General features: G+C 53.8%; 1 pseudogene; it reads left to right on the plus strand.

The window, feature by feature from the left end:
- Window positions 1–3,265: 3,265 nt before the first annotated feature.
- Window positions 3,266–5,505, plus strand: LOC141249224 (sialidase-3-like; annotated as a pseudogene).
- The last annotated feature ends 14,481 nt before the right edge of the window (window positions 5,506–19,986 follow it).

A 19,986-nucleotide genomic window follows, 5' to 3' on the forward strand; every position in this document is an offset into this window, starting at 1 on the left:
AGTATCACACAGGAGAGGATTAGATACACAGCTCAGCAGACAGTATCACACAGGATAGGATTAGATACAGCTGAGCAGACAGTATCACACAGGAGAGGGTTAGATACACGGCTCAGCAGACGGTATCACACAGGAGAGGATTAGATACACGGCTCAGCAGACAGTATCACACAGGATAGGATTAGATACACGGCTCAGCAGACAGTATCACACAGGATAGGATTAGATACACGGCTCAGCAGACGGTATCACACAGGATAGGATTAGATACACGGCTCAGCAGACAGTATCACACAGGAGAGGGTTAGATACACAGCTCAGCAGACAGTATCACACAGGATAGGATTAGATACAGCTCAGCAGACAGTATCACACAGGAGAGGATTAGATACACAGCTCAGCAGACAGTATCACACAGGATAGGATTAGATACACGGCTCAGCAGACGGTATCACACAGGAGAGGATTAGATACAGCTCAGCAGACAGTATCACACAGGAGAGGGTTAGATACACAGCTCAGCAGACAGTATCACACAGGATAGGATTAGATACAGCTCAGCAGACAGTATCACACAGGAGAGGATTAGATACACAGCTCAGCAGACAGTATCACACAGGAGAGGATTAGATACACAGCTCAGCAGACAGTATCACACAGGATAGGATTAGATACACGGCTCAGCAGACGGTATCACACAGGATAGGATTAGATACACAGCTCAGCAGACAGTATCACACAGGAGAGGGTTAGATACACAGCTCAGCAGACAGTATCACACAGGATAGGATTAGATACACGGCTCAGCAGACAGTATCACACAGAATAGGATTAGATACACGGCTCAGCAGACAGTATCACACAGGGTAGGATTAGATACACGGCTCAGCAGACGGTATCACACAGGATAGGATTAGATACACGGCTCAGCAGACGGTATCACACAGGATAGGATTAGATACACGGCTCAGCAGACGGTATCACACAGGAGAGGATTAGATACACAGCTCAGCAGACGGTATCACACAGCATAGGATTAGATACACGGCTCAGCAGACGGTATCACACAGGATAGGATTAGATACACGGCTCAGCATATAATGTATTTTTCTTGTTATTTTTCAGGACGTTATATGGGTAAAATGAACAGTTTCTGTCAGAACTACAGGAGCAAAAAATAATATAAATATTTTGATGGTGAAATAAAAATAATCTTCTGTATAAAGGAGGCGGCGGGGACCCACCGTCCAGATTCAGCGATTTATTTTTTATTCACTTATTTTTTTGCTGCATTTGACGTTTTTGGAACCAAATTTCCCCCAATGTCGTCCTGAGGTTTGTGAATTCTTGTGAATAATTAAGAATATCTTTATTTTTGCCTCTTTTTTTCTTGCAGGAAATTACAGGTTTTGGAAAATGAATAATTTTTTTTTTTTTTTTTTTCCCTTGTTCATAAAATCATCCCGGAGGGCGAGTCGGAGCGCGTTCACACAGGGGGAATCAGGCGCAGCCGTCTGGAAACCCCAAACTCCCTCCACAACGGCCAAACAAAAAAGTGATTAAAATGACATGAAAAATGCTAAATCCAGATCCGGGGACGCCGCGTCCGTCATGAATTGGGTCATTTTCGGGGATTTTTTTGAGCTTTTATTGTGTCGCCGCCATTAAATTTTTCTGAGCACAAAAAACAATCGTAAAACAATGTCACAATCATAAGAAAGGCGAGAACGCTGTGAGAAAGCTAGGGAGACATTGACCTCACCCCGGCCGCGGCTTCTCGCACACGGAGACTATGGGATCATTTATGGTTTTTCCCACAGTTCACAGCAGTTAAAAAAAATATATGCTGTGTTTAGCCAATGGGGTGTGGCCACATGTGCTGGTAAAATTTCCAATATTTACAACTAGAAATTGGCAAATTGCAGCATAAATGATAAAAAGCCCTGAAGCATCTTGTGTAGAACGCTGCAGAATATGACAGCGCTATCTATAATGGAAATGATTGCTGTCCCGGCTGCGACCACCAGATGGCGATGTGAGTACACTCCTGTCCCCAATGTGACAGCAGCTGCATCCTATATACAGACGGCGCTGAGCCACGTGACATCGTAATGGTCTCACCACCAGAGGCGCCGCTGCTCCTCGCTGTCTGCCGCTCACTGCGGGCGCCATGTTTGCTGCGTCTGTACATAATATCCAATGTCTCATGGTCTTCGGAAACATGGCCGCCAGCTGCTGAGGATGAGACACTGCTGAACATCAAATTCATCGTGAACTTTGTACAGATCGGAAATGTAGGGAAGAAGGTGAGGAGCCAACAGCTGTGTATATACCACATAGAGGGGGCTGCAGAGTATCACAGCAGGGGCTTAGATACATCATACAGAGTGTTAGAGGATTAGATACACAGCTCAGCAGACAGTATCACACAGGATAGGATTAGATACACGGCTCAGCAGACAGTATCACACAGCATAGGATTAGATACACAGCTCAGCAGACAGTAGCACACAGGATAGGATTAGATACACGGCTCAGCAGACAGTATCACACAGCATAGGACTAGATACACAGCTCAGCAGACAGTATCACACAGGAGAGGATTAGATACACGGCTCAGCAGACAGTATCACACAGCATAGGACTAGATACACGGCTCAGCAGACAGTAGCACACAGGATAGGATTAGATACACGGCTCAGCAGACAGTATCACACAGGAGAGGATTAGATACACAGCTCAGCAGACAGTATCACACAGGATAGGATTAGATACACGGCTCAGCAGACAGTATCACACAGGAGAGGATTAGATACACATTTCAGCATCACACATGATAGGATTAGATACACGGCTCCGTGTCTCAGAATAGGATTAGATACTCGGCTCCGTGTCACAGGATAGGATTAGATACACGGCTCCGTGTCACAGGATAGGATTAGATACATGGCTCAGTATCACACAGGATAGGATTAGATACACGGCTCAGTATCACACAGGATAGGATTAGATACACGGCTCAGTATCACAGGATAGGATTAGATACACGACTTTGTATCACACAGGATAGGATTAGATACACTGCTCAGTATCACAGAGGATAGGATTAGATACACGGCTCAGTATCACAGGATAGGATTAGATACACTGCTCAGTATCACAGGATAGGATTAGATACACATTTCAGTATCACACAGGATTAGATACAGGTTGCTCTCGGCTGTCAGTCTCGTGTATCCGCTGTCCTGCAGGTTCGGGTACAGACATGTCGGGGGCGCTCTCTCTGGACTCGGTGACCCTGTTCCAGCAGGATCCTGGCGGTGTGACGTATCGTATCCCGGCTCTGCTCTTCTTCCCTCCATCTTCTTGGCCTTGGCGGAGAAGCGCTCGTCCCCCGATGATCAGGACGCCCTGTACCTGGTGGTGCGGCGCGGTCGGGTGCAGCGCGGGGAGGTGCAGGTACCGGCTCCTCATGTCACCTCTCCCTGCGTCTGATCTTGTGACTTTCCAACGTCTCCATCTGTTTTGCCTCCTTAGTAGGAAGACGCGATGCCGGTGAGCCACGCCAAGTTACCGGACCATGAACCCCTGCCCGCTGTACCATCCCGCCACCGACACCGTCTTCCTCTTCTTCGTCTGTGTAAAAAGCGAAATCTCCGAGTTCCGGCAAATCATAACCGGCCAAAATGCCGCCCGGCTCTGCTACGTCACCAGCCGCGACCACGGCCAATCGTGGAGCCTACCGAAAGACGTGACGGAGGAGGTCCTGGGTGAGGACCTGAAGAGCTGCGCCACCTTGGCGGTTGGCCCCGGTCACGGCGTCTGCTCTCCGTCGGGCAGGCTGATCGTGCCCGCGTACCTGTACTACATCCACTCCCGCGTCTGCGGCCTGCCCGTCCCCTGGAAGACCAAGCCCCACTCATTCATCTTCTACAGCGACGACCGCGGAGAGAGCTGGCACAAGGGCAGCGGGCTGTGGCGGCAGAAGACAGGGGAGTGCGAGGTGGCCGAGGTGACCTGCAGCAGCGGCAACGACCTCCTGTACTGCAGCGCCAGGACCGGTCAACGCTACGGGGTGGAGGCGACCAGCAGCCCCCAGTCCATGGAGTTCACAGATGCCCACTACAATAAAAGCCTGTGTGAGCCGCCTCATGGCTGCCAGGGCAGTGTGGTGAGCTACAGGCCTCCGGAGGCAACTCAGGACGAGGCGGACGGCGGGGAAGAGTCGCCCCTTCAGCATAGCGTCACGTCCTGGCTCCTCTACTCCCATCCCACCAGCAGCCGGGGCCGCGTGGACTTAGGAGTCTACTTGAATAAATCACCCCTTGTGCCGTCCACCTGGACCCCACCGTGGGTCATCAACGAAGGTCCCAGCGGGTACTCGGACCTGGCGGTGTGCCAGGACACTCACTCCTTCGCCTGCTTGTTTGAATGTGGAAAGGACGCGGCGTGTGAAAAGATCGTCTTCCGGAGGTTCACGATGGACGAGCTGCTGAACAATTCCTCTAAGCCCTAATCACGAGTGTCGGGGCATCCGCCAAGTCTCCGGGTGCCAAAAGTAACTCAGTATAGGAATGCACTGAGTGACCACAAGATGGCGCCATCCACCACTCTCCTGACCCCCGATACACACTCTCATACTGCTCCTTAGATGGTGCCTGATCCCCCCACCCTGTAATTAGCAGATTCTGTCCACTCCTCTCTGTCATGGACGCCTTAAAAGGATCTTCCCATGAACTATATCATCCCCATCCATGTGTCTGATGCCGTCTCTGCCCAGCACCACCTCACCCTCCGGAGCCGTCTGCCCAGCAACTCCTCACCCTCCGGAGCCGTCTCTGCCCAGCACCTCCTCACCCTCCGGAGTCGTCTCTGCCCTGCACCTCCTCACCCTCCGAAGCCGCCTCTGCCCTACACCCCCTCACCCTCCGAAGCCGTCTCTGCCCTGCACTTCCTCACCTTCCAATTCCGACTCTGCCCTGCTCCTATTCACCGTCTGGAGCCGTCTCTGCCCTGCACCACCTCACCCTTCAGAGTCGTCTCTGCACAGCACCTCCTCATCCTCCGGAGTAGTCTCTGCCCTGAACCTCCTCACCCTCCGGAGCCATCTCTGTCCAGCACCTCCTCACACTCCGGAGCCGTCTCTGTCCTGCACCTCCTCACCCTCCGGAGTTATCTCTGCCCAGCACCACCACACGCTCTGAAGCCATCTCTGCCCAGCACCTCCTCACCCTCCGGAGTCGTCTCTGCCCTGCACCTCCTCACCCTCCGGAGTCGTCTCTGCCCTGCACCTCCTCACCCTCCGGAGTCGTCTCTGCCCTGCACCTCCTCACCCTCCGGAGTCGTCTCTGCCCTGCACCTCCTCACCCTCCGGAGTTGTCTCTGCCCTGCACCTCCTCACCCTCCGGAGTCGTATCTGCCATGCACCTCCTCACCCTCCGGAGTCGTCTCTGCCCTGCACCTCCTCACCCTCCGAAGCCGTCTCTGCCCTGCACCTCCTCACCCTCCGAAGCCGTCTCTGCCCTGCACCTCCTCACCCTCCAGAGCCGTCTCTGCCCTGCACCTCCTCACCCTCTGGAGTCGTCTCTGCCCTGCACCTCCTCACCCTCTGGAGTCGTCTCTGCCCTGCACCTCCTCACCCTCCGGAGTTGTCTCTGCCCTGCACCTCCTCACCCTCCGGAGTCGTCTCTGCCGTGCACCTCCTCACCCTCCGGAGTCGTCTCTGCCCTGCACCTCCTTACCCTCCGAAGCCGTCTCTGCCCTGCACCTCCTCACCCTCCGAAGCCGTCTCTGCCCTGCACCTCCTCACCCTCCAGAGCCGTCTCTGCCCTGCACCTCCTCACCCTCCGAAGCCGTCTCTGCCCTGCACCTCCTTACCCTCCAGAGCCGTCTCTGCCCTGCACCTCCTCACCCTCTGGAGTCGTCTCTGCCCTTCACCTCCGAAGCCGTCTCTGCCCTGCACCTCCTCACCCTCTGGAGCCGTCTCTGCCCTGCACCTCCTCACCCTCCGAAGCCGTCTCTGCCCTGCACCTCCTCACCCTCCGGAGCCGTCTCTGCCCTGCACCTCCTCACCCTCTGAAGCCGTCTCTGCCCTGCACCTCCTCACCCTCTGGAGCCGTCTCTGCCCTGCACCTAATCACCCTCTGGAGCCATCTCTGCCCTGCACCTCGTCACCCTCCGAAGCCGTCTCTGCCCTGAACCTCCACACCCTTCGGAGCCGTCTCTGCCCTGCACCTCCTCACCCTCCGGGCCGTCTCTGCCCTGCACCTTCACACCCTCCGAAGCTGTCTCTGCCCTGCACCTCCTCACCCTCTGGAGCCGTCTCTGCCCTGCACCTCCTCACCCTCCGGAGTCGTCTCTGCCCTGCACCTCCTCACCCTCCGGAGTTGTCTCTGCCCTGCACCTCCTCACCCTCCGGAGTCGTCTCTGCCGTGCACCTCCTCACCCTCCGGAGTCGTCTCTGCCCTGCACCTCCTCACCCTCCGGAGTCGTCTCTGCCCTGCACCTCCTCACCCTCCGGAGTCGTCTCTGCCCTGCACCTCCTCACCCTCCGAAGCTGTCTCTGCCCTGCACCTCCTCACCCTCCGAAGCCGTCTCTGCCCTGCACCTCCTCACCCTCCGGAGCCGTCTCTGCCCCGCACCTCCTCACCCTCCGAAGCCGTCTCTGCCCTGCACCTCCTCACCCTCCAGAGCCGTCTCTGCCCTGCACCTCCTCACCCTCCAGAGCCGTCTCTGCCCTGCACCTCCTCACCCTCCGGTGTCGTCTGCCCTGCACCTCCTCACCCTCCGGAGTCGTCTCTGCCCTGCACCTCCTCACCCTCCGAAGCCGTCTCTGCCCTGCACCTCCTCACCCTCCGGAGTCGTCTCTGCCCTGCACCTCCTCACCCTCCGGAGTCGTCTCTGCCCTGCACCTCCTCACCCTCCGAAGCCGTCTCTGCCCTGCACCTCCTCACCCTCCGGAGTCGTCTCTGCCCTGCACCTCCTCACCCTCCGGAGTCGTCTCTGCCCTGCACCTCCTCACCCTCCGAAGCCGTCTCTGCCCTGCACCTCCTCACCCTCCAGAGCCGTCTCTGCCCTGCACCTCCTCACCCTCCAGAGCCGTCTCTGCCCTGCACCTCCTCACCCTCCGGAGTCGTCTCTGCCCTGCACCTCCTCACCCTCCGGAGTCGTCTCTGCCCTGCACCTCCTCACCCTCCAGAGCCGTCTCTGCCCTGCACCTCCTCACCCTCCGGAGTCGTCTCTGCCCTGCACCTCCTCACCCTCCGGAGTCGTCTCTGCCCTGCACCTCCTCACCCTCCGAAGCCGTCTCTGCCCTGCACCTCCTCACCCTCCAGAGCCGTCTCTGCCCTGCACCTCCTCACCCTCCAGAGCCGTCTCTGCCTTGCACCTCCTCACCCTCCGGAGTCGTCTGCCCTGCACCTCCTCACCCTCCGGAGTCGTCTCTGCCCTGCACCTCCTCACCCTCCGAAGCCGTCTCTGCCCTGCACCTCCTCACCCTCCGGAGTCGTCTCTGCCCTGCACCTCCTCACCCTCCGGAGTCGTCTCTGCCCTGCACCTCCTCACCCTCCGAAGCCGTCTCTGCCCTGCACCTCCTCACCCTCCGGAGTCGTCTCTGCCCTGCACCTCCTCACCCTCCGGAGTCGTCTCTGCCCTGCACCTCCTCACCCTCCGAAGCCGTCTCTGCCCTGCACCTCCTCACCCTCCAGAGCCGTCTCTGCCCTGCACCTCCTCACCCTCCAGAGCCGTCTCTGCCCTGCACCTCCTCACCCTCCGGAGTCGTCTCTGCCCTGCACCTCCTCACCCTCCGGAGCCGTCTCTGCCCTGCACCTCCTCACCCTCCGGAGCCGTCTCTGCCCTGCACCTCCTCACCCTCCGGAGTCGTCTCTGCCCTGCACCTCCTCACCCTCCGGAGTCGTCTCTGCCCTGCACCTCCTCACCCTCCAGAGCCGTCTCTGCCCTGCACCTCCTCACCCTCCGGAGTCGTCTCTGCCCTGCACCTCCTCACCCTCCGGAGTCGTCTCTGCCCTGCACCTCCTCACCCTCCGAAGCCGTCTCTGCCCTGCACCTCCTCACCCTCTGGAGTCGTCTCTGCCCTGCACCTCCTCACCCTCCGGAGTCGTCTCTGCCCTGCACCTCCTCACCCTCCGAAGCCGTCTCTGCCCTGCACCTCCTCACCCTCCAGAGCCGTCTCTGCCCTGCACCTCCTCACCCTCCAGAGCCGTCTCTGCCCTGCACCTCCTCACCCTCCGGAGTCGTCTCTGCCCTGCACCTCCTCACCCTCCGGAGCCGTCTCTGCCCTGCACCTCCTCACCCTCCGGAGTCGTCTCTGCCCTGCACCTCCTCACCCTCCGGAGTCGTCTCTGCCCTGCACCTCTCACCCTCCAGAGCCGTCTCTGCCCTGCACCTCCTCACCCTCCAGAGCCGTCTCTGCCCTGCACCTCCTCACCCTCCGGAGTCGTCTCTGCCCTGCACCTCCTCACCCTCCGGAGTCGTCTCTGCCCTGCACCTCCTCACCCTCCGGAGTCGTCTCTGCCCTGCACCTCCTCACCCTCCAGAGCCGTCTCTGCCCTGCACCTCCTCACCCTCCGGAGTCGTCTCTGCCCTGCACCTCCTCACCCTCCGGAGTCGTCTCTGCCCTGCACCTCCTCACCCTCCGGAGTCGTCTCTGCCCTGCACCTCCTCACCCTCCGGAGTCGTCTCTGCCCTGCACCTCCTCACCCTCCAGAGCCGTCTCTGCCCTGCACCTCCTCACCCTCCGGGCCGTCTCTGCCCTGCACCTCCTCACCCTCCGGGCCGTCTCTGCCCTGCACCTCCTCACCCTCCGGGCCGTCTCTGCCCTGCACCTCCTCACCCTCCGGAGTCGTCTCTGCCCTGCACCTCCTCACCCTCCGGAGTCGTCTCTGCCCTGCACCTCCTCACCCTCCAGAGCCGTCTCTGCCCTGCACCTCCTCACCCTCCGGAGTCGTCTCTGCCCTGCACCTCCTCACCCTCCGGAGTCGTCTCTGCCCTGCACCTCCTCACCCTCCGGAGTCGTCTCTGCCCTGCACCTCCTCACCCTCCAGAGCCGTCTCTGCCCTGCACCTCCTCACCCTCCGGGCCGTGCAGCTGCCTCCATTCTGCTTTTTATGTGTTTTTCATCTGTTTCTTCTTATCTTTTGTTTTGTTTGTTGATACATTTTTTTATGACATTTCTCTTCTGTAAATCTCTTTTTCCCGAGTAGTAATTGTTTTGTGATTACTTTCTGCAGCTCATTATCCAAAATAGTTCAGACCATCCTAAATATTGTCTGTTAGTGTAGCAGTAATGAGCGAGTACGACCTCTACACACAGAATACAGCCGTGGTCGTATCCAGACTCCTCTGTCCTCCTCCAGACTCCTCTGCTCCCTTCAGTGCCCTATGTTTCCATTACCTCAGTGCATGTGACACCGCACAGTCTACAGATTTTTGTGAATGATGAAACTTTTCCTTTATCTACAATGTGCTGCCCCTTTAAATCTCTGCAGTGACTGTTAAAAGGATGAACCAGGGAGCTAATAAAGCTGAGACAATGTAAAGTACAATGACTTCTACTTTGTGTTAGAATTCCAGTGATTAGGGGGGTGCACAGTACAGGGGGGTGCACAGAACAGGGGGAGGTCTGGTCCAGTACAGGGGGTGCACAGTACAGGGGGAGGTCTGGTCCAGTACAGGGGGAGATCTGGTCCAGTACAGGGGGTGCACAGTACAGGGGGTGCACAGTACAGTGGGGGGTCTGGTCCACTACAGGGGGGTGCACAGTACAGGGGGAGGTCTGGTCCAGTACAGGGGGGTGCACAGTACAGGGGGAGGTCTGGTCCAGTACAGGGGGGTGCACAGTACAGGGGGAGGTCTGGTCCAGTACAGGGGGAGATCTGGTCCAGTACAGGGGGTGCACAGTACAGGGGGTGCACAGTACAGTGGGGGGTCTGGTCCACTACAGGGTGGTGCACAGTACAGGGGGAGGTCTGGTCCAGTACAGGGGGGTGCACAGTACAGGGGGAGGTCTGGTCCAGTACAGGGGGGTGCACAGTACAGGGGGAGGTCTGGTCCAGTACAGGGGGGTGCACAGTACAGGAGAAGGTCTGGTCCAGTACAGGGGGGTGCACAGTACAGGGGGAGGTCTGGTCCAGTACAGGGGGGTGCACAGTACAGGGGGAGGTCTGGTCCAGTACAGGGGGTGCATAGTACAGGGGGGTGCACAGTACAGGGGGAGGTCTGGTCCAGTACAGGGGGTGCATAGTACAGGGGGGTGCACAGTACAGGGGGAGGTCTGGTCCAGTACAGGGGGGGTGCACAGTACAGAGGGAGGTCTGGTCCAGTACAGGGGGGTGGACAGTACAGGAGAAGGTCTGGTCTAGTACAGGGGGAGGTCTGGTCCAGTACAGGGGGGTGCACAGTACAGGGGGAGGTCTGGTCCAGTACAGGGGGAGATCTGGTCCAGTACAGGGGGTGCACAGTACAGGGGGAGGTCTGGTCCAGTACAGGGGGAGGTCTGGTCCAGTACAGGGGGTGCATAGTACAGGGGGTGCACAGTACAGTGGGGGGTCTGGTCCACTACAGGGGGGTGCACAGTACAGGAGTAGGTCTGGTCCAGTACAGGGGGGTGCACAGTACAGGGGGAGGTCTGGTCCAGTACAGGGGGGGTGCACAGTACAGGGGGAGGTCTGGTCCAGTACAGGGGGGTGCACAGTACAGGAGGAGGTCTGGTCCAGTACAGGGGGGTGCACAGTACAGGAGAAGGTCTGGTCCAGTACAGGGGGGTGCACAGTACAGGGGGAGGTCTGGTCCAGTACAGGGGGGTGCATAGTACAGGGGGAGGTCTGGTCCAGTACAGGGGGGTGCACAGTACAGGGGGAGGTCTGGTCCAGTACAGGGGGTGCATAGTACAGGGGGGTGCACAGTACAGGGGGAGGTCTTGTCCAGTACAGGGGGAGGTCTGGTCCAGTACAGGGGGGTTCACAGTACAGGAGGAGGTCTGGTCCAGTACAGGGGGGGTGCACAGTACAGGAGGAGGTCTGGTCCAGTACAGGGGGGTGCATAGTACAGGAGGAGGTCTGGTCCAGTACAGGGGGGTGCACAGTACAGGAGAAGGTCTTGTCCAGTACAGGGGGGTGCACGGTACAGGGGGAGGTCTGGTCCAGTACAGGGGGGGTGCACAGTACAGGGGGAGGTCTGGTCCAGTACAGGGGGTGCATAGTACAGGGGGAGGTCTGGTCCAGTACAGGGGGGTGCACAGTACAGTGGGAGGTCTGGTCCAGTACAGGGGGGTGCACAGTACAGGAGGAGGTCTGGTCCAGTACAGGGGGGGTGCACAGTACAGGAGAAGGTCTAGTCCAGTACAGGGGGTGCACAGTACAGGAGGAGGTCTGGTCCAGTACAGGGGGTGCACAGTACAGGAGGAGGTCTGGTCCAGTACAGGGGGGTGCATAGTACAGGAGGAGGTGTGGTCCAGTACAGGGGGGGTGCACAGTACAGGAGGAGGTCTGGTCCAATACAGGGGGAGGATTAATTATATATATTTTTTAATTAAAAAAAGTTTTAAACTGCTTAATTGTTCCCCTTGGAGCATGTGATCATTTGTACATTAATTATACTGCATTCACAACTGTATAGTGTATTGTAATCTTTAAGGGTATGTGCACACGTTAAGTGTTGGGTGCAGAAATTTCTGCACCCTTTCTCTTGGCAGGAAAAACGCAGCGTACAATACTTTTTTTATGTGTTTTTGGTGCATATTTTTTGCATCAAAAGTGCTGAAACGATTGACATGCTGCAGATTTAAATCTGGAGGTCAGAAATATGCAACGTGTGCATGAGACTTCAGAATCCTCATTCACTTTGCTGGCATCAGGAAACCCTGCAGGTTTTGTGACCAATCTGCAATGTGTGCACAGACCCTAACCGTCTTAGGTTAAGTTCCCATGATGAGTTTTTTGGTGGCTTTTTGATGTTGCAGATTTTCTGCACCCAATAAGTAAAACAGGTTACCTGAATTTTTTGGGGGAAAAAACGCTGCATCGAAATTCATTGTGTGAATGAAGCCTCAGGCCATGTGCACACGGTCCGTATTTTACATCTGTATTTTTCACCCACTCCTGGTTTTGGCTTCCAAATAAGTGATGTAAAATACTGAACGTGTGACCATCGCCTTAAGGACCGAGCATTTAATTTTTATTGTAATTTTTTTTCTGTGACGCCATTAATTTTACCACGTAATGAAGTGAAAAACTAAAAGAAATCCCAAGTGGCATAAAATATTTCTGACAGCGACATTTAACTCTTGCATTAGGCGCTAGATCTGATGGTATCATGAGCTCTGGCGCGATGTCCAGCGTGGTACGAGCCCTAATCCCGGCATCCATTGCTGCTTGTGTATGGTGGGTGCACGTCCGTCACTGAGGATTATATAAGGGGGATTCAGCCTGAATATAAGGTAGCAAACGCCACGTCATCAAGTAATCACAGGACACCGGATTCTGCTCTAGTTATCTGTAACGGTTTTATTTTTTTATGGTGACGCTCGTGCACGTCTGGACGTTAGTACGGAGCCATCGCTAGCGGGAGACGTCCCCTTCTCACCGGTCGGCTTTAATAATGGCGCTGCCTGCGTCTGTGAACAGATAAACATGAGATCAGGTTCTGCCTCTGGATCATTTCCACTCAAAATCTAGAAATATCCTGAAATGTTACACATTCTGTTCAGCCGTCTCTTAAAGGCGACTCCACACAGGACAAAGTGGGTTCACTAAGATAAACTTGTTGCCCGTAGCAACCAATCACAGCTCAGCTTTTACTTCTAAAGTGGCTCGGAATGCTGCATTGTGGCTGGTTGCTATGGGCAACAAGACCATTCTGTTTATGGCATAAGTCTGCGGTGACGTCTGGGCGCGTCTGTATCTCCTTCTAGACGCCATGTTGATATCACAATGTTCCTTTTCCGAAATCCGGAGCGGAATATGCAAATCGCTTAGACCACACCCGACCACACCCTCTGACTAAACAAAGGGGCCAAACCCACTCGCTATGTCATTGAATTATGGCATGACAACAGTAAGGGGCTATAAAAATCCCCCCTGGAGCCCTGGGCCATCACTTATCCTGCTCCTGGACCGGATGTAAGTATTGCCATCATGAAAGACGGAACACAGCGGACGTACAGTACCGACCAAAAGTTTGGACACACCTTCTCATTTAAAGATTTTTCTGTATTTTCATGACTATGAAAATTGTACATTCACACTGAAGGCATCAAAACTATGAATTACCACATGTGGAATTATATACTTAACAAAAAAGTGTGAAACAACGGAAAATATGTCTTATATTCTAGGTTCTTCACAGTAGCCACCTTTTGCTTTGATGACTGCTTTGCACACTCTTGGCATTCTCTTGATGAGCTTCAAGAGGTAGTCACCGGAAATGGTCTTCCAACAATCTTGAAGGAGTTCCCAGAGATGCTTAGCACTTGTTGGCCCTTTTGCCTTCACTCTGCAGTCCAGCTCACCCCAAACCATCTCGATTGGGTTCAGGTCTGGTGACTGTGGAGGCCAGGTCATCTGGCGTAGCCCCCCATCACTCTCCTCATTGGTCAAATAGCCCTTACACAGCCTGGAGGTGTATTTGGGGTCATTGTCCTGTTGAAAAATAAATGATGGTCCAACTAAACGTAAACCGGATGGAATAGCATGCCGCTGCAAGATGCTGTGGTAGCCATGCTGGTTCAGTATGCCTTCAATTTTGAATAAATCCCCAACAGTGTCACCAGAAAAGCCCCCCACACCATCACACCTCCTCCTCCATGCTTCACGGTGGGAACCAGGCATGTAGAGTCCATCCGTTCACCTTTTCTGCGTCGCACAAAGACACGGTGGTTGGAACCAAAGATCTCAAATTTGGACTCATCAGACCAAAGCACAGATTTCCACTGGTCTAATGTCCATTCCTTGTGTTCTTTAGCCCAAACAAGTCTCTTCTGCTTGTTGCCTGTCCTTAGCAGTGGTTTCCTAGCAGCTATTTTACCATGAAGGCCTGCGGCACAAAGTCTCCTCTTAACAGTTGTTGTAGAGATGTGTCTGCTGCTAGAACTCTGTGTGGCATTGACCTGGTCTCTAATCTGAGCTGCTGTTAACCTGCGATTTCTGAGGCTGGTGACTCGGATAAACTTATCCTCAGAAGCAGAGGTGACTCTTGGTCTTCCTTTCCTGGGGAGGTCCTCATGTGAGCCAGTTTCTTTGTAGCGCTTGATGGTTTTTACAACTGCACTTGGGGACACTTTCAACATTTTCCCAATTTAGGGTCACCTTGCCGCTGGTGGGACGGCTTGTATACTTTTTTTGATCAAAAATAGTTCACTAAGTACCCTATATTTAATATGCAACTTTGCTTTACATTTATATATAATGATGGTAGGGTATGAGATATATTTTTTGTCTTTTGTAGGTTTTGCTTTTTTTTGCTAGTGTGAACATGCTCCTATTTCTTGCATGTGTACCATCTTAGACCTCAGTTCACATTGCTTGGTATTTTAACATGAAGGCCTGCTGCACAAAGTCTCCTCTTAGCAGTTGTTGTACAGTCATGGCCAAAAGTTTTGAGAATGACACCAAAATTATATTTTCACATGATCTGCTGGCCTCTGGTTTTTATTAGTGTTTGTCTGATGTTTATATCACATACAGAAATATAATTGCAATCATATTAAGAGGACCAATAGGTTATATTGACAGTTAGAATGAGTTAATGCAGCAAGTCAATATTTGCAGTGTTGCCCCTTCTTCTTCAAGACCTCTGTAATTCTCCCTGGCATGCTCTCAATCAACTTTTGGACCAAATCCTGACTGATAGCAGTCCATTCTTGCATAATCAATGCTTGCATTTTGCCAGAATTTGTTGGTTTTTGTTTGTCCACCCATCTCTTGATGATTGACCACAAGTTCTCAATGGGATTAAGATCTGGGCAGTTTCCAGGCCATGGACCCAAAATCTCTATGTTTTGTTCCATGAGCCATTTAGTTATCACCTTTGCTTTATGGCAAGGTGCTCCATCATGCTGGAAAAGGCATTGTTGGGCGCCAAACTGCTCTTGGACGGTTGGGAGAAGTTGCTCTTGGAGGACATTCTGGTACCATTCTTTATTCATGGTTGTGTTTTTAGGCAAGACTGTGAGTGAGCCGATTCCCTTGGCTGAGAAGCAACCCCACACATGAATGGTTTCAGCATGCTTTACAGTTGGCATGAGACAAGACTGGTGGTAGCGCTCACCTCTTCTTCTCCGAATAAGCTGTTTTCCAGATGTCCCAAACAATCGAAAAGGGGATTCATCAGAGAAAATGACTTTGCCCCAGTCCTCAGTAGCCAACTCCCTGTACCTTTTGCAGAATATCAGTCGGTCCCTGATGTTTTTTCTGGAGAGAAATGGCTTCTTTGCTGCCCTCCTTGAAACCAGCCCTTGCTCAAAGAGTCTCCGCCTCACAGTGCGTGCAGAAGCACTCACACCAGCTTGCTGCCATTCCTGAGCAAGCTCGGCACTGCTGGTAGTCCCATCCCGCAGCTGAAACAGTTTTAAGATACGGTCCTGGCGTTTGCTGGTCTTTCTTGGGTGCCCTGGAGCCTTTTTGACAACAATGGAAGCTCTCTCCTTGAAGTTCTTGATGATGCGATAGATTGTTGACTGAGGTGCAATCTTTGTAGCTGCGATACTCTTCCCTGTTAGGCCATTTTTGTGCAGTGCAATGATGGCTGCACGTGTTTCTTTAGAGATAACCATGGTTAACTGAAGAGAAACAATGATACCAAGAACCAGCCTCCTTTTAAAGTGTCCAGTGATGTCATTCTTACTTAATCATGGCTGATTGATCGCCAGCCCTGTCCTCATCAACACCCACACCTGTGTTAATGGATCAATCACTAAAACGATGTTAGCTGCTCCTTTTAAGGCAGGACTGCAATGATGTTGAAATGTGTTTTGGGGGTTAAAGTTCATTTTCTGGGCAAATATTGACTTTGCAAGTACAGTAATTGCTGTTAAGCTGATCACTCTTTGACATTCCGGAGTATATGCAAATTGCCATTACAAAAAATGAAGTAGTAAACTTTGGAAAAATTACTATTTGTCTCATTCTCAATACTTTTGGCCATGACTGTAGAGATGTGTCTGCTGCTAGAACTCTGTGTGGCATTGACCTGGTCTCTGTAGCATCGGCGTCTCTGCCCTGTGTTAGGCAGAGACGCCGTCCCTCTCACCTCCCCACTCCTGGCGCGGCGTCCTCCAGCGCTTCTCTCCCCGCTGCTTCCGGCACGCGCTCCTTCCCCGGCAGTGTGCTTAGGGCACGCGCACGCGCGCTCCCCCGCTCTTAAAGGGACCGCGCGCGCCGTCCTAAGGAGTCCCCGGCCAATTGCCGGAGGACCTCCCATTTATAAGGCACCTCCTCCAAAATGGAGGTGCCCGAGCTATGTTGTTTGCACTGTGTCTCACCTGTGCTTCAGCCCTCAGGTTCCGCTGCTAGCCTGACTTCCCGTCCTGCATGCCAGCCTGTTACTTGCCTAGTCCGTCAGACCGCTCACCTGGGAGCATCTTCTACTTACCTGCCTTGTCTGCCAGTCCGCTCACCTGGGAGCGTCCTTCAGTTACCTGCCTGTTACCTGCCTCGTCTGTCAGACCACTCACCTGGGAGCGTACACCAGTTACTTGCCTGTTACCTGCCTTGTCTGCTGACTGCTCACCTGGGAGCGCCCACCAGTGACCTGCCTGTCTCCTGCCTCGTCTGTCAGACTGCTCACCTGGGAGCGTCCACCAGTTACCTGACTGTTTCCTGCTGTCTCAGTCTGCCCGCTCACCTGGGAGCGCCCGCCAGCTACCTGTCAGGTACCCGCCTCGCCTGTCTACCCAGAGACTGCCCCGGTCACTTGCCGTGACCACCTGCCTATCTACCCAGAGACTGCCCCGGTCACTTGCCGTGACCACCTGCCTATCTACCCAGAGACTGCCCCGGTCACTTGCCGTGACCACCTGCCTATCTACCCAGAGACTGCCCCGGTCACTTGCCGTGACCTCCTGCCTATCTACCCAGAGACTGCCCCCATCACTTGCCGTGACCACCTGCCTGTCTACACAGAGACTGTCCCCGTCACTTGCTGTGACTACCTGCTTGCCCTCCCTGGGAGTCACCCGCTTCCTTACAAGGACTTCCCCCTTGTATTGCAGCTCAGAGGTTCCACTTCCCGGACCCGTAACAGTCTCTAATCTGAGCTGCTGTTAACCTGCAATTTCTGAGGCTGGTGACTCGGATAAACTTATCCTCAGAAGCAGAGGTGACTCTTGGACTTCCTTTCCTGGGGCGGTCCTCATGTGAGCCAGTTTCTTTGTAGCGCTTGATGGTTTTTGCAACTGCACTTGGGGACACTTTCAACATTTTCCCAATTTTTCGGACTGACTGACCTTCATTTCTTAAAGTAATGATGGCCACTCATTTTTCTTTACTTAGCTGCTTTTTTCTTGCCATAATACAAATTCTAACAGTCTATTCAGTAGGACTATCAGCTGTGTATCCACCTGACTTTTGCACAACACAATTGATGGTCCCAAACCCATTTATAAGGCAAGAAATCCCACTTATTAAACTTGACAGGGCACACCTGTGAAGTGAAGACCATTTCCGGTGACTGCCTCTTGAAGCTCATCAAGAGAATGCCAAGAGTGTGCAAAGCAGTCATCAAAGCAAAAGGTGGCTACTTTGAAGAACCTAGAATATAAGACATATTTTCAGTTGTTTCACACTTTTTTGTTAAGTATATAATTCCACATGTGGTAATTCATAGTTTTGATGCCTTCAGTGTGAATATACAATTTTCATAGTCATGTTATTACAGAAAAATCTTTAAATGAGAAGGTGTGTCCAAACTTTTGGTCTGTACTGCAGGAGGCGACGCAGAACAAGGAGGAGCCTCCTGAAACACCATGCCGGCCGCAGGACAGGTAGTAGTATGTATTCGCGATAAGGCAGAGGCGCGGACAGTCGTGTGCTCACCTTATTCTCCTCCCAGGTCACAGACGCAGACGTTGCCGGCATGCAGTGTACAGTGAGCCCCCTGAAACACCATGCCGGCCGCAGGACAGGTAATAGTATGTATTCACGATAAGGCAGAGGCGCGGACAGTCGTGTGCTCACCTTATTCTCCTCTCAGGTCACAGACGCAGATGTCGCCGGCATGCAGTGTAAAGTGAGCCCCCTGAAACACCATGCCGGCCGCAGGACAGGTAATAATATGTATTCGCGATAAGGCAGAGGCGCGGACAGTCGTGTGCTCACCTTATTCTCCTCCCAGGTCACAGACGCAGACGTTGCCGGCATGCAGTGTAAAGTGAGCCCCCTGAAACACCATGCCGGCCGCAGGACAGGTAATAGTATGTATTCACGATAAGGCAGAGGCGCGGACAGTCGTGTGCTCACCTTATTCTCCTCTCAGGTCACAGACGCAGATGTCGCCGGCATGCAGTGTAAAGTGAGCCCCCTGAAACACCATGCCGGCCGCAGGACAGGTAATAGTATGTATTCACGATAAGGCAGAGGCGCGGACAGTCGTGTACTCTCCTTATTCTCCTCCCAGGTCACAGACACAGACGTCGCTGGCATGCAGTGTAAAGTGAGCCCCCTGAAACACCATGTCGGCCGCAGGACAGGTAATAGTATGTATTCACGATAAGGCAGAGGCGCGGACAGTTATGTGCTCACCTTATTCTCCTCTCAGGTCACAGACTCAGACGTCGCCGGCATACAGTGTAAAGTGAGCCCCCTGAAGCACCATGCCGGCCTCAGGACTGGTAATAGTATGTATTCACGATAAGGTAGAGGCGCGGACAGTCGTGTGCTCACGTTATTCTCCTCTCAGGTCACAGACGCAGACGTCGCCGTCATGCAGAGTAAAGTGAGCCCCCTGAAACACCATGCCGGCCGCAGGACAGGTAATAGTATGTATTCATGATAAGGCAGAGGCGCGGACAGTCGTGTGCTCACCTTATTCTCCTCCCAGGTGACAGACACAGACGTCGCCGGCATGCAGTGTAAAGTGAGCCCTCTGAAACACCATGTCGGCCGCAGGACAGGTAATAGTATGTATTCACGATAAGGCAGAGGCGCGGACAGTCGTGTGCTCACCTTATTCTCCTCTCAGGTCACAGACGCAGACGTCGCCGGAATGCAGTGTAAAGTGAGCCCCCTGAAACACCATGCCGGCCGCAGGACAGGTAATAGTATGTATTCACGATAAGGCAGAGGTGTGGACAGTCGTGTGCTCACCTTATTCTCTTCTCAGGTCACAGACGCAGAAGTCGCTGGCATGCTGTGTAAAGTGAGCCCCCTGAAACACCATGCCAGCCTCAGGACAGGTAATAGTATGTATTCACGATAAGGCAGAGGCGCGGACAGTCGTGTGCTCACCTTATTCTCCTCTCAGGTCACAGGCCCAGACGTCGCCGGCATGCAGAGTAAAGTGAGTCCCCTGAAACACCATGCCGGCCGCAGGACACGTAATAGTATGTATTCAAGATAAGGCAGAGGCGCGGACAGTCGTGTACTCTCCTTATTCTCCTCCCAGGTCACAGACGCAGACGTCGCTGGCATGCAGTGTAAAGTGAGCCCCCTGAAACACCATGTCGGCCGCAGGACAGGTAATAGTATGTATTCACGATAAGGCAGAGGCGCGGACAGTCGTGTGCTCACCTTATTCTCCTCCCAGGTCACAGACGCAGACGTCGCCGGCATGCAGTGTAAAGTGAGTCCCCTGAAACACCATGCCGGCCGCAGGACAGGTAATAGTATGTATTCAAGATAAGGCAGAGGCGCGGACAGTTATGTGCTCACCTTATTCTCCTCTCAGGTCACAGACTCAGACGTCGCCGGCATACAGTGTAAAGTCAGCCCCCTGAAGCACCATGCCGGCCTCAGGACTGGTAATAGTATGTATTCA

The sequence above is a fragment of the Phyllobates terribilis genome, unplaced genomic scaffold (genome assembly GCF_046119375.1).
Source record: "Phyllobates terribilis strain yellow unplaced genomic scaffold, ASM4611937v1 Scaffold_2__4_contigs__length_985480577, whole genome shotgun sequence".
Classification (NCBI taxonomy): domain Eukaryota; kingdom Metazoa; phylum Chordata; class Amphibia; order Anura; family Dendrobatidae; genus Phyllobates; species Phyllobates terribilis.